The sequence below is a fragment of the Phalangium opilio genome, unplaced genomic scaffold (genome assembly GCF_054372755.1).
Source record: "Phalangium opilio isolate 3A_F unplaced genomic scaffold, DU_Popi_V2 ptg000217l_1, whole genome shotgun sequence".
Lineage (NCBI taxonomy): Eukaryota > Metazoa > Arthropoda > Arachnida > Opiliones > Phalangiidae > Phalangium > Phalangium opilio.
Window position 1 is genome coordinate 2,932,347 of NW_028324218.1, and position 13,782 is coordinate 2,946,128.

At 38.3% G+C, this 13,782-nt stretch overlaps 2 protein-coding genes across 11 annotated transcripts in view; both read right to left on the minus strand.

Moving 5' to 3' along the window:
* Positions 1 to 13,782, minus strand: part of LOC149615649 (ras-related and estrogen-regulated growth inhibitor) — a 112,846-nt gene that overhangs the window by 57,536 nt on the left and 41,528 nt on the right. The window lies entirely within an intron of this gene.
* Positions 1 to 13,782, minus strand: part of tay (tay bridge kinase) — a 65,733-nt gene that overhangs the window by 9,836 nt on the left and 42,115 nt on the right. The window lies entirely within an intron of this gene.

The window sequence follows — 13,782 nt, forward strand, 5'->3', positions numbered from 1 at the left end:
TGTTCCATCATGAGTTAATAATAACTCATGGTTCCATCCATACGACTCGTAATGCTACTGAGAGACTTACAGCAGCTCGAGATAACTATAGTTCGAGAAGGAGAACGAGGGGGAGCGAGTCAATTGAAGTCCTAAGTACACTCGGTGCATGGTGGTTAATTAATTTTGCAGCTAGGACCTATTCCATCTAGGTCCTATTTAGTCTGCATCACTAAGCCCCTTTTGACAGAAGCGCCCCACTCACTCACCAGGCCTCCCATCGCTTTACCTCCTCGAATCTATGACCTACCTCACTCAAAATTACAAGCCTTTCAGTTTGTCATGACCAGAGATTATTAAAACAAACTTATGGAAGGAACATATCACTTATAAACTTATGATAAAAAAAGCAACCCGGCCATCCAGCCAGAAACATCAGCCCCATTACTATTGCGCACCTTAAGTTATTTAACAAAAGTAAAAAAAAAAATTTGTTATAAAAATCTGTCTTTTTCAAAATATCAAATCAAACTCTAAGGGCGCATATATTTACTTAACATAAATATAATATAATAAAAACTAGACAAACGTCACGCTAAACTATTCAAGCGTGATAACAGCGTTTTTTTATAAATGTACCACGACAATTACAAGATAATTAAGCATTCTAAATGGACAAAGGAGCCCGGTGTACATAATTACTGAAAAGATAATTAGCGCGCGGTGCCACTAATTATTTAATACACGCACTACCTGTAAAAAAGTGCCAAATAATATTACTTTTATTACCTCCAAACACTACTTTCATTTTATATCTGATTTAATATTGCGTATAAAAGGTTTTCGCCGTTTTACCTATAATGTGTAAAAAAAAATCTTTGCATGTTATCTTATGTAATCGTTTCGGGGTGAGTTTACAGTAAAGATAAGGTTGTCGCGGATGGGTACATACATACGTTTATAGAGAAAGATTCAAATAAAATGTTTACGCTGTAAATATGGATTCAAGATTGAATTTGAACCATTGCACTATGAATCTATTAAATGCTTTCAAAAATATCAAAATAGGTTTGGGTTTTATACATATTTGTATCAACCAAGAAGAAATTTTTTATTGAATTGTTAAAAATTCCGTGTTTTTCCATGACTTATTGACCTAGTTTTATTTGTCATGACTTTCCATATTTTTCATTGAAATTGTACCCTGACTTCAATTAAAGTCCATGACTTCCCATGACCTTAAGGACCTAGTTCCAAATTCCACGACTTCCCATGACCTTAAGGACCCAGTTCAAAATTCCACGACTTCCCATGACCTTAAGGACCCAGTTCAAAATTCCACGACTTCCCATGACCTTAAGGACCCAGTTCCAAATTCCACGACTTCCCATGACCTTAAGGACCCAGTTCCAAATTCCACGACTTCCCATGACCTTAAGGACCCAGTTCCAAATTCCACGACTTCCCATGACCTTAAGGACCCAGTTCCAAATTCCACGACTTCCCATGACCTTAAGGACCCAGTTCCAAATTCCACGACTTCCCATAACCCTTAATACCCAGTATTCAATGACCCTTACATATATTTTCCATGACCCTTATTATCAACCCTGACACGGTAGTCAAGGTCAATCGTACGGTACCCAACCTAACAAATGAATATTAATATTCATGTTTAAAAGCACGTTGAAACAAATTCACATTCGCGAGACTTGTACAAATAAAAACCCAGTCGAACTTATTCCGATCACGAAACCTAAATGACCATAAAATAGGTTTTGAAAACGTCGGTAGTCCGGCGTGGCGTTCCGTTGTTGGGAACTTATGGGGCCTTTTTAGGTCAAAACATCGCGCTCAAATTGACCTAGGTAGGCTATAACTTAGGTAACAAAATCCCAGCTACTACCAAGAAAGGCAAGACAAACGCCTACATAGAAAAGGCCTATCATTTCTGTACAGTTTATGTATGTCTCGCGCCAACCGCTAGCTTCAATCTACCAAAGTAGCCTTTAATGGTTCCCGGATATCCTGTAATGTCAAGAAATATTATCACGCCGTTGCACGGGCTTTCCTTCCGACATACTAAAAATGCCTTTCTTTTTCTCTTAGTTAATGTGCGCATGCGTAGTAAAAAAGTTCAAACATGTACAGGTGAAACGCAAATAAATATTATACTATTATTATTATTATAATAAAGTAATTGGCTAAAAGTTATAACAGGAATTTACACAGCTACTAGGAATCATTGTGCATAGTGTTCATTTATATGAATTTAAATAGGGTTTTGTGGGCGGGGCTTGAGAACTTACAACGCGTCACGTGCTTCATAATAGGGACGTCAAGCAACGTCATACTAGTTTCCACTAGTGCTAAATAACATAGGAGGGGCTTAAATAGCTTTCACAGCCGGAGGAGGGGCTTAAACAGCTTTCATTCTGTTAGGGGTGGAGCTAAGCCCTTTTCAGAGGGTTTTTTTCTAACTGCGATTTCATTGGTTGGTTTGGTAACAACGCGAGTACCTTTCACAAGGTGCAATATTATTGGCGAGGTAAAATTCGTCATACATAATTAGTTTAGTTAGCTCCTCCCTTGGATAAAATCGGCCTTAGATACAATCAGGAAAATGGCTAGTTACGCAATTATTCCAATTAACTGTATGCATTCCCGGTTAAAAGGGTGTATTTTAACAGAACAGTCAATAAAACTGTAAACCTATGCGCAGTAGGGTTCTGCGCAATTGACAATTTTGTCCTTTTGCAATTTACAGTTTTAGTTTTCCTTATCAAGATGAAATCACTTAAATTAAAATTAAAATTAAGTTTTTCATTAAAATAGAATAAAATAAAAAATTTCCATCATAATAATAATAATATTTAAATCTAAACAAAAAAAAGATTGCAATAAATTATTCAACTTCTTTATTTTGTTATCTAGGTTTTAAAATATTATATTTAAAAACCGTTTAAATATCTCTCTCTCAAAGCAATTTGATTGCATTTTACATATTGTTAAGATTTAAATAATATTTGGTTGTTAATAACATTTATCCTTGGGGCAGAATTCCATTTAAAACGCATTATGGAATTTAAATTATAACCCTAACCATTTTTGTTTGTCGTTTCAATAAATAATAACCGTTATTATATATAAAACAAAACTTCCTTATATATTTATTTTGAAATAACCACCTCAAGAAATAAAATAGGCATTTTATTTTAAATTGAAGTAATTTTCATGTCATATTGTCATTTAAGTCCATTTTTATTTTAAATAAAATAATTGGAATAAGTCAATAATGATTGCGTTGACGTAATAAAGGACAAGTGTTGCCAGTTAGTCATTTGTGACGCGTGAAATTCAACAGACCATAAGTTTATAAGTTTATAAGATATGTTCCTTCCATAAGTTTGTTTAATTAATATCTGGTCATGACTAACTGAAAGGCTTGTAATGAATTTGAAGTGAGTGAGTCAGTGAGGTAGGTCATAGATTCGAGAGGAGGTAAAGCGAGGGAGGCCTGTTGAGTGAGTGAGGTGGCGCTGCTGTCAAATTTGGGCTTAGTAATGCATAGACTAAATAGGAGTGCCTAGATGGAATAGGTCCTAGCTGTAAAATTAAAATTAACCACGTGCACCGAGTGTACTTGGGACTTAAATTGAATTCTCGCTTCCGTCGTTCTCCTTCTCGAACTAGTTATCTCGAGCTGCTCTAAGTCTCTCAGTAGCATTACAAATAGTCATACTTATCATTTAACATATCACTTATAAACTTATGTCCCAACTAAATAAGATTATGAAACCAACCAAGCCCTTCCAACCAACAAACCCAGATAGAGAGCGAGAATATAACCCTTCCCATAATTCCTTGGAAGCGAAAAGTTGCCCTTAAATTTAACACCTTTTCGGTATGGGCACCTAAAATTATCGTTGGCTGGCTGGCGTTCGGGACCCCCAAGTAGTTTAAAGTTTTACTAGTCCATTTTAGTACGTCGGTGGGTCGGTCGGCGTGTTACCCACCCCGAGACCCCGAGTACTGCCCCATCGAATCGTATCGAAAGACGGAAAGACGTAGTGTCCCGGACGATACCATTTTCATCCCCTAACTGAAAGAGAAGGGGTGATAGGTAGGAGAAGCCCCAATGCCCCCCACTCCCCGTAATTTAGTCTCAGACTGTGCTATGGGGAACTCTCGCTGGGGTCTTGGGAATATAGATAGGATGGTTGAGTCTTGGATTAGGATGGTTTATATTATAGAGCGATAACACGCGAGAGACTATTCAGACTACAGAAAAATCTTAAGCTTTCGTCGGTACGTATGTTGTTCATTACCCTGTTCAGAAGCAACAGCAGACGAATTAAAAACGAGGACATCGCGTATTTGAACCAAAATAACAATATTAAACCTTTTCACTATATCGTCTGCTAAAGTGTAGCTCACTCGATCACGTCTCAGTTAGTAAGGCGTGATAAAGAGAGCTATGGCCAGGGATAGATTTAATTTTAGAAGTAGGAATTTAGAACAGAGTAATGTGGGCGTGCGTCAAAGTCCCGGACCCCCTTCGACGGTACAGAGGGTGGGGGGGTATGAAAGAAGAGGTGGGTCATAGCGACAGAGGTAAAAAAGAAATTACGTATTTTCGCCGTCCCCGTCAGCAACGTCATCAAAACGTAGTTTAAGTCAACCAATAAGATTATTTAAACTTTTCGTTACGGGTTGGTTGGAGAGAAGGGGGGCTATGAGTCGGACTGAAGTAAATACTAACCGTTCTCCATTCCTACTTCTAAAATTAAATCTATCCTTGCAATGGCTAAAGAAAAGGCGCGAAGGAAGTGTTGCCATCTCGACAGACACGTGTCTAATTAAACCAGCAAACCTGCTTAACACAAATATAACTCGCGTAGGCGAATTTTGAATTCTTTTAAATTCACCACGAGATGACGGTAACTCATATTTTTTCCAGAATCCAGATAGAAAACCAAATATTTCTATTATAATTTCAACCATCTGAACTAGCACCTTTAGCTTTTAAAACTGGCGTCTTTATCGATTTGTTTTGGTTGAGTTTTTAGCGTGAACCGCTAGGTGGCTTTTGGGGCATCGTCGGGTTCACCCTTACCGATAATCATAGTGGTTTAGTCCAGGCAGGGGCTGAACATAAAAAAGATTTTGGTTCTTCTTTTTTTGCGCCCGTAAAAACCCTCGTTCTCGTTCGCTAGCCCTAGGAAATAATACAGAGGAGGGGACCCAATTTTGGAAATGGTTTTCAACTATTTATAGGGCAAAGCTATGCCTACGCTATGTTACGCTACGCTCTTTTTTATACAAGGCGGAAAAGCGTGTATAAGTCTGTCTTACTTTCAGCCTCATTTACTTTTATTCGTAGCTGTTAAGTAATATTTTAACCCTACCCCTTCTCTCTCGTTTTGTCTATAGACGTGATACGCCCATCAAACGAAAACGCTTCCCGCTTAAATTTTGAATGACCTTGTTCCTAAGGCTACCCATGATTTAAGCCTTGGTCAAACTTCTTTTGTTTTTTCTGGTATTATTTATAAACTTACTGTAAAAAGAGAAAGATTCTAGACAAAGCAAGCGGAGTAAAAAAATTAAGCCTTAATTAACTTTGACCTAAGCCTAAGATGATTTTAAGCCTTGGCTAGGTTTTAAATGAACCTTGACCTAAGCCTTGACTAGATTTTAAATGACCCTGACCTAAGCCTAAGATGATTTTAAGCCTTGGCTAGATTTTAAATTTACCTTAAACTAAGCCTAAGATGATTTTAAGCGAGCCTTGACCTAAGCCTTAGATAATTTTAAGCCTTGGCTAAATTTCAAATTAATATTGACGTAAGCCTAAGATGATTTTAAGCCTTGGCTAGATTTTAAATGAACCTTGACCTAAGCGTAAGATGAGCTTAAGCCTTGGCTATATTTTAAATGAACCTTGACCTAAACCTCAAGATAATTTTAAGCCTTGGCTACATTTTAAATTAGCCTTGACCTGAACCTCAAGATGATTTTAAGCCTTGGCTTGATTTTAAATGAACCTTGACCTAAACCTAAGATGATTTTAAGCCTTGGAGGGATGTTAAATTAACCTTGACCTCCTTAACTTTACTTCATACGAATATGTTTAAAAATTAAATTTACTGCAAAAATTAAACAAAATTAATATATTTGTTATAATATCTGTCCCTTCATGGATGAAACGTAATTAAATTTGAACTGGCTGTTCACCCCAATAAAACTTAAAAACTTGGTGTGTGGGTTTTTGATAGGATATTTATCTCTGATGGAATGTAACCCCGCTCTCGCGAACTACCGTCGAATTTTTTTACACCAGTTAAAAAAAACCGTTTATCTTTAACGGATAATCTATTTAATGATTTTAAATTACGATGTTTCTGAAAATGCTTGACACTTTAACGGCCTCGAGATTAAAATTTAATCTTATTAAAAGGAACGACATTTTTCAAAAACAAAAATTCCAGAAACAACCATTTGATTCTTACACGGAAGCTACCGAGGTTAAATTAACATAAGTAAAATCATAAGTCCATAAGATATGTTCTGTTCCATAAGTTTGTTTAATTAATATCTGGTCATGCCAAACTGAAAGGCTTGTAATTTTGAAGTGAGTGAGTGAGTGAGCGAGGTAGGTCATAGATTTGAGGAGGTAAAGCTAGGGAGGCATGGTGAGTGGGGCGCTGCTGTCAAAGGGGGCTTAGTAATGCAGACTAAATTACCACCCATAACAATTTGAAATTAATCCCAACAACAACAACATAATAGCAAACAATAATAATAATAATAATAAAGGTGGTCTTACTATTATAAGTATGACAACTCAATCAAAGTGATAAGTGGCGAACATTATCACTCAAAAGGGGGTCAAATAGAGACCAGAGACAAAGGAAGAAAAGAAGAAAAACTTAACGACAGAAAGAAAAGCAAGAGAAAACTATTAGAGACAATCGTACGCTGAGAATCTGTTACTTGGATTACACCCCAGGGGGCATAACACAACAGAGCGGCCACCGCCACTACGGACCCCAAAGTCCCGAAGTCCGGGACCTCACGCCTCCTTTTCTTAACCTTCAATCCGTACTTAAGATGGTTGAGGACAATAAAAGACTTGGGTAAAATCATAAGTTTCTAAGTGATATGTTCGCTCCATAAGTATGATATGCACTATACCTATACGATTCGTAATGCTACTGAGGACTTACAGCAGCTCGAGATAACTAATTCGACTCAGGGAGAACGAGGGGGAGCGAGTCAATTGAAGTCCTAAGTACACTCGGTGGTGGTTAATTAATTTTGCAGCTTGGACTTATTTCCATCTAGGTCCTATTTAGTCTGCATTACTAAGCCCCCTTTGACAGCAACGCCTCAGTCACTCACCAGGCCTCCCTCGCTTTACCTCCTCGAATCTATGACCCACCTCACTTCATGACAAGCGAGTCAGTAACTTATAATAAAATAGATAAGTTTTTACTTCCGAAAAACGTTTGGCATCTTAACCATCCGTATTATTGTTTCCACCACTATTAGCGCAAAGGGATCTTGCCCCCCCCTTCCCCCTGTCTTTCCCCATCCCTTAGTGAAACCCCCTGGAAATAAAAAGCTGTCGCTACGACCCCTAGAAGTATAGTCTTCGAATCCCCACCAATAAAAAAACAGAGCGAAGCGAACGAAAAAACCATAAAGCATGGCTTAGGAAAAGACAAATCGAAAATCTATAAGCCGCGTCAATCCCGCTTGGCATCGCTAAAAACGAACCTCTAGTTTCTCCCCAGAGAAATCCTTAAGCTCATCCACCCCCCCCCCTTCCCCTCCTCCATCTACCCACAATTCCCTTTCTTATACCAGTGGCGAAGTTGATAAAGCAAAAGTTAACAACACCCAAAACTTTAAAGAATTAAAGTCAGACGATTTTTCAATTTGCGAATTAAATGGTGGGCAAAATTATTAACACGACTCTTAACGGCTGGCTGGCGGCCGCTTTTTTTTTTTTTTTCTATTTTCGCGTGCACGTCATTACGTCAAATCGCGTGCATTTAAATACGTTGTACCGTTATAATACCAGCATAGAAGTAATTTTTTGTTACCTAGCTTTAAATACTGTTGATTAGTGTTAATAACATTCATGTAGTTAAATCATTTATAGATTAATAGGCTGTCTGCACTTAATTACGTTACATTGCGTTGTACCGTTACAAGACCAGCAAAGAAGTAATTCTTTACGACTTATCATTAAACACTGTTGAATTAAATTTATAACGACCTTGATATACTATAACACTAACGTTAAACGGTAAAGCACAGTGCTTCCCTCTGATTTCCCATCCAATAATAGTGATAGGTGTATTTCAACCATTTTCAGCTTAATATATTTCTGTTCAGGCGTATAACAAGGGTCTTAGCTTCCAAGATAAACTGGTAGCGACGTAATAACTTTTAGCCACGCGGCGAGCACCGCCATCTAGCGGAAGGAAACAAGCTTCACTTAGAAATATTGGGAGAAGTATAGATAGAAAAAAAAGACCTAGCTCTACAACACTTATTTTCCGTAGTATAGTTTTTCTAGGGCAAACCCCGGATGGGATAATATATATACTATTTTTGGGGTTGGCTGAGTTTGTTTGTAGCGTTGTCTTGTTAAGTGTTTCGCGGCGTTAAGACACTAGGGGGGGAGAAACGTTTGCCAAGGCTTAGGAACAGTAATTTTATTACCGAAACACTTCTTTGCAATGGTACGTGTATTCAAAGTTTCCGCCACGATTGGTTTAGTTAAGCCTTTGCATATATTAAAACATCTCTATTATTACCGTTGACAGGCCAAAATTGAACTATGACCCCGCTAAGCCTAACCTATAACACTGGTAATACGCTTTATTTTTTGAATAAAATAAAGATCTCTTTCAAAAAACAGACCTGAATAATAAATCAGTAGCTTATCGTCTAGCAAAGCGACTCGAGTAACTTGCAACGAATAAAAACTTAAAAAATTTATCTCTAAGCCTTGGTCTCGAATTTCTAACCATTTCCGCATAGATAAACCACGCAATTTCGGCATCCTAAAAAATAAATGGGGGAAAAATCTCCCGCCAATAGATGGAATCGTGGACTACAACGGCGGGAAAGAACCATGCACGCTAGGCCTAGGCTACTAAAAATTTCATTTTCGTTTTTAGCTGTCTAACGGTCGCTTAGCAACGGTGCGTCTCCTCAGAGATATCTTCGGCTCTCTGTCTGAGGAGTTTTGCAGCAAGCAAGCAAGCATTCCATCTTTACGGGAATGGATAACAAGACGGTTGGAAATAAATAATATCTGTCTCTTCAAGACGTAAGAAGGTAAGCTTAGTATTCAAATAGCAAAAACTGTACAGAAAAAATGAAACTTAGGCCTAAATCTAATTTTTGTCTGAGGAAATAGATTCAAAATCAATGCCAACCAATTTTCAACCCAACTGCACTTACTAGAAACAAATTAAGTATTCAATATCAGGAGCTAATAAAAATAGTGTACAGCAATACAGTGTTGTTCCAAAAAATGGTAGTAGTGTTAATAGAAAATTCAAATAACTTCAATTAAATTTGTTGTAAACAATTAAGTTATGGAGTGTTTTACGGACGACCCCTTACGTTAATTAAATTAGCAATCATTATCTTTCATTATTTCTTACGTTAAATTTAAGGGGGTCATTGGTAAAACACTGTTTCCAATCAATGTTCATAACTTTAAAGGTCGACTTCCACCGAAAAGGGTTCTTACGAACTGAAGACCGTGCATCGATCTTAACAATAGAGCGACCGTGCCAATTTTCGAGTCCCCACTGGGGCAAAATTTGGAGGGGTTCTTACGAACTGAAAACCTTGCTATGCGGGTTCTTACGAACTGAAGATAAACAATAGAAAGTCTCTTAAATATTTTATTCCCGATTTTTACGACCCTCTGAAGGAAAATATCTATTGTTTATCTTCAGTTCGTAAGAACCCCCGTATCAAGGTTTTCAGTTCGTAAGAACCCCTCAAACTTTTGTCCAGCGGGGATTCGAAAATCGGCACGGTCGCTCCATTGTTACTCTCGATGCACGGTTTTCAGTTCGTAAGAACCCTTTTCGATGGAAGTCGGCCTTTAACTTGTGGTCAGTACATCCCTTTTGGGGTCAAACAAAATCGGTGTGGTCATAAAAGTATAGATGTTAAATACATTTTCGGACTCGAGATTGATTGATTGATTTCCCATGTGAAAATCGAACCACACTTAAACCTAACATTAAACATTAACACTCCCAAGTTATTAACTCCTGAACAGAACAACTTCGTCTGGGGCGACGGCGCGAGACCGAAACCGAGACAAGAGACAAGAGACAGTGGGGAATTTATTTTTCTTTCATGGTTTGTCTATATGTCTGTCTGTCTTGCCAAAAAAGAGCTAAGAGAGAACTTCTTATTTCTTATTCTTTTTTGCATAAACATTTTTCGTGCCTGTCATTATGTCATCCATTTAAAAAAAGAAGAAATAAATGAATTGGAAAATGTCTAAACGGTAGAAAGAGACTTTGACATTAACTCGGTAAGATTTATGGGGGTTAGGGGGTAGGTAAAAATCTCGATAAAAATCTATCCCATTGAAATCACGATAGCGTTTTTAAAATTGAGGCAAGGTCTGTCTCCCCTCCTCATTTTGAGAGAGAGAGAGAGGAAAATGTTACAGGCTATTGAATTTCCCATGTATGTTTTTACCTGTTAGAGAAGAAAGACATTTATCTTATCTTCGGACTATTACATTTCATATTATATTATATAATATTATTATATTATTGAAAAGGTGGAACGAGGGGTACTTAATTATTACTCAAGGTAAATATACCAACAGAAATGATTAAATGTGAATTACGGAGATTTGTCTACAGACTGAGATAAACTATATAGGCTCTAGTAATGTTTTACAAACTGCGATAAAGTTGAGACTAATTAGGCCTAGCGTTTTTCAGTGTTTACAGACGGAGGTGAACTTGAGATAAATGATTCTCGGAGCCTACAGACTGAGGTAAACAGGAGATAAATGATTCTCGGAGCCTACAGACTGAGGTAAACAGGAGATAAATGATTCTCGGAGCCTACAGACTGAGGTAAACAGGAGATAAATTATTCTCAGAGCCTACAGACTGAGGTAAACAGGAGATAAATGATTCTCGGAGCCTACAGACTGAGGTAAACAGGAGATAAATTATTCTCAGAGCCTACAGACTGAGGTAAACAGGAGATAAATGATTCTCAGAGCCTATAGACTGAGGTAAACAGGAGATAAATTATTCTCAGAGCCTACAGACTGAGGTAAACAGGAGATAAATGATTCTCAGAGCCTACAGACTGAGGTAAACAGGAGATAAATGATTCTCGGAGCCTACAGACTGAGGTAAACAGGAGATAAATGATTCTCGGAGCCTACAGACTGAGGTAAACAGGAGATAAATTATTCTCAGAGCCTACAGACTGAGGTAAACAGGAGATAAATGATTCTCGGAGCCTACAGACTGAGGTAAACAGGAGATAAATTATTCTCAGAGCCTACAGACTGAGGTAAACAGGAGATAAATGATTCTCAGAGCCTACAGACTGAGGTAAACAGGAGATAAATGATTCTCAGAGCCTACAGACTGAGGTAAACAGGAGATAAATGATTCTCAGAGCCTACAGACTGAGGTAAACAGGAGATAAATTATTCTCAGAGCCTACAGACTGAGGTAAACAGGAGATAAATGATTCTCAGAGCCTGCAAACTAAGGTAAACTGGAGCTAAAGGATTCTCAGTGCCAACAGACTGAGGTAAAGTGATAAACTGAAGATAAACGTTCCTCATAGCCTACAGACGGAGATAAACTAAACATAAACGTTCCTCAGTGCCTACAGACTGAGATAAAGTGATAAACTGAAGGTAAACGTTCCTCAGTGCCTACAGACCAAGATAAACTAACGATAAACATGCCTCAGCGCCTACACACCAATATAAACAAAAGATAAACGTTCTCAGCGCCTACAGACCAAAATAAACGTTCCTCATAGCCTACAGCCCGAGCTAAACTACAGATTAACACTTCTAACTGCCTAAAAACAGATATAAACTAAAACCTAACAACCCTCAGCACCTAACAACTCTCAGTACCTACAAACAGACCAAACTTAATCCCAAACACAGTTAGTTAGACCGTAACTGTCGTACAACAAAAGTGAAAAGCCCCTAAAGATTACAATGAAAAAGTAAAAAAAAAAAAAAAACCCCACTAAGAACCAAAACAAAGCATTTGAAACAACAATAAAGAAAAGAAAACCTCCACGACTTTAATTCTTCCCCAGTCTACAACATTACAACGCCTTGATCTCTAAACACAATCCTGAGTAACAAATCAATTCAGAGCCAAAAACATTAACAAAACGAAACGATAATATCTCCATTCCGGAAACACACCCACTAGCGCCAGTGCCGACCGTCGACGTCTTTAAACGGTGTGACCCCGTCACGATCCCCAACCCAAGTCCGGTCGGTGGTGCTGGACCCCCTCTTGCTGCTAAATGCGCAGCGCAACTACACTATACTATGCAATACCCCCACCAAGCTATAACAAAACCTACCCAACCCCTGCTTTGAAAGCGCAGCTCTGAGTGACTAAATTCGTTTTAGCGGGACACATAACACAACAATGAATGAATGAATGAATGAATAAAAAGGGGCCCGACTATTCAACGCCCCCAAAAACAGGGGAACCAAACCAATTCGTGGCAAACAGGAAGTTAATAAAACTAAAGTTATCATAACATAAAGCCCAGTCAATAATTTAGGACAGGTTCAGGAAATATAGGACCGCTGGGATCCTTGGGAGACGCTCTAATAACAAATAACTGGCAACCCTGTTAACCACATACGGTTAAAATGTAACACCAAGAAGCGATATCTAGTTTACTAGGGAGAAGGTATAAATTCGCGCCACATTTCCAGCTTTATCTCCAGTCCAAACGTTACGTAGACGTGTCCGGAGTTAATCCCCACCGCCTCTAAATTACAACCAGCCAGCATCTCATTGGTTCTTGAAAACTCGTGCACGTCAGCGCGACGCGAATGAGAAAAAATTACAGTCATATTATCCGACTGAGGAGAGGAGGAGAAATAGCCCGGGACCTCCTCCTTTTACGTCCCCCCCCCCTTGTATTTTTAAAGGGGGACTGCAGGACTATGGCATCTTATACCTTCAGCCTAATAAACTATTAACATTTCTAGCTTAATCTACTTCCCCCTATTTCCAAGCCCTGGGACCGGGTAGTATTTAAACGGTTTTAATAGAGATTTAGCATGTTGTCTCGAATTAAGCGAATTAGTCTAGCGTGTCGAAAAAAATTTGAGTTCCCGCCAAAAATATTCCGGCGGCGCCGTGCCGCGCCTCGTGCGTTCGTTCATTTCCCCGCGCGCGGGAAACTTACATAGGACTCTCTCTCGTGTTTTTTTTTTTTTATTTCCCGCCAAATCGGCAGCTGGCAACGTAAGGTAACGTATCGTACGCAGTTAACACATGGCAACGTCGGACGCGCTTAAATTAATGAGGCAAAGAAAAATACACCAATCAATTATATGAAAAAGGTGGAATAGTAATAGCATTAAGGGCCCTTTGGCTATGTCAAACCCCCCACCAATACACCAACCCCCTCTGTATTGTTAACATGTAACCTTTTTATGTATAATTTCTTTTCTCTCTTTTTTTTGGCTACGTAAAAGGTTTTATAATAGGTACAAATAACAGT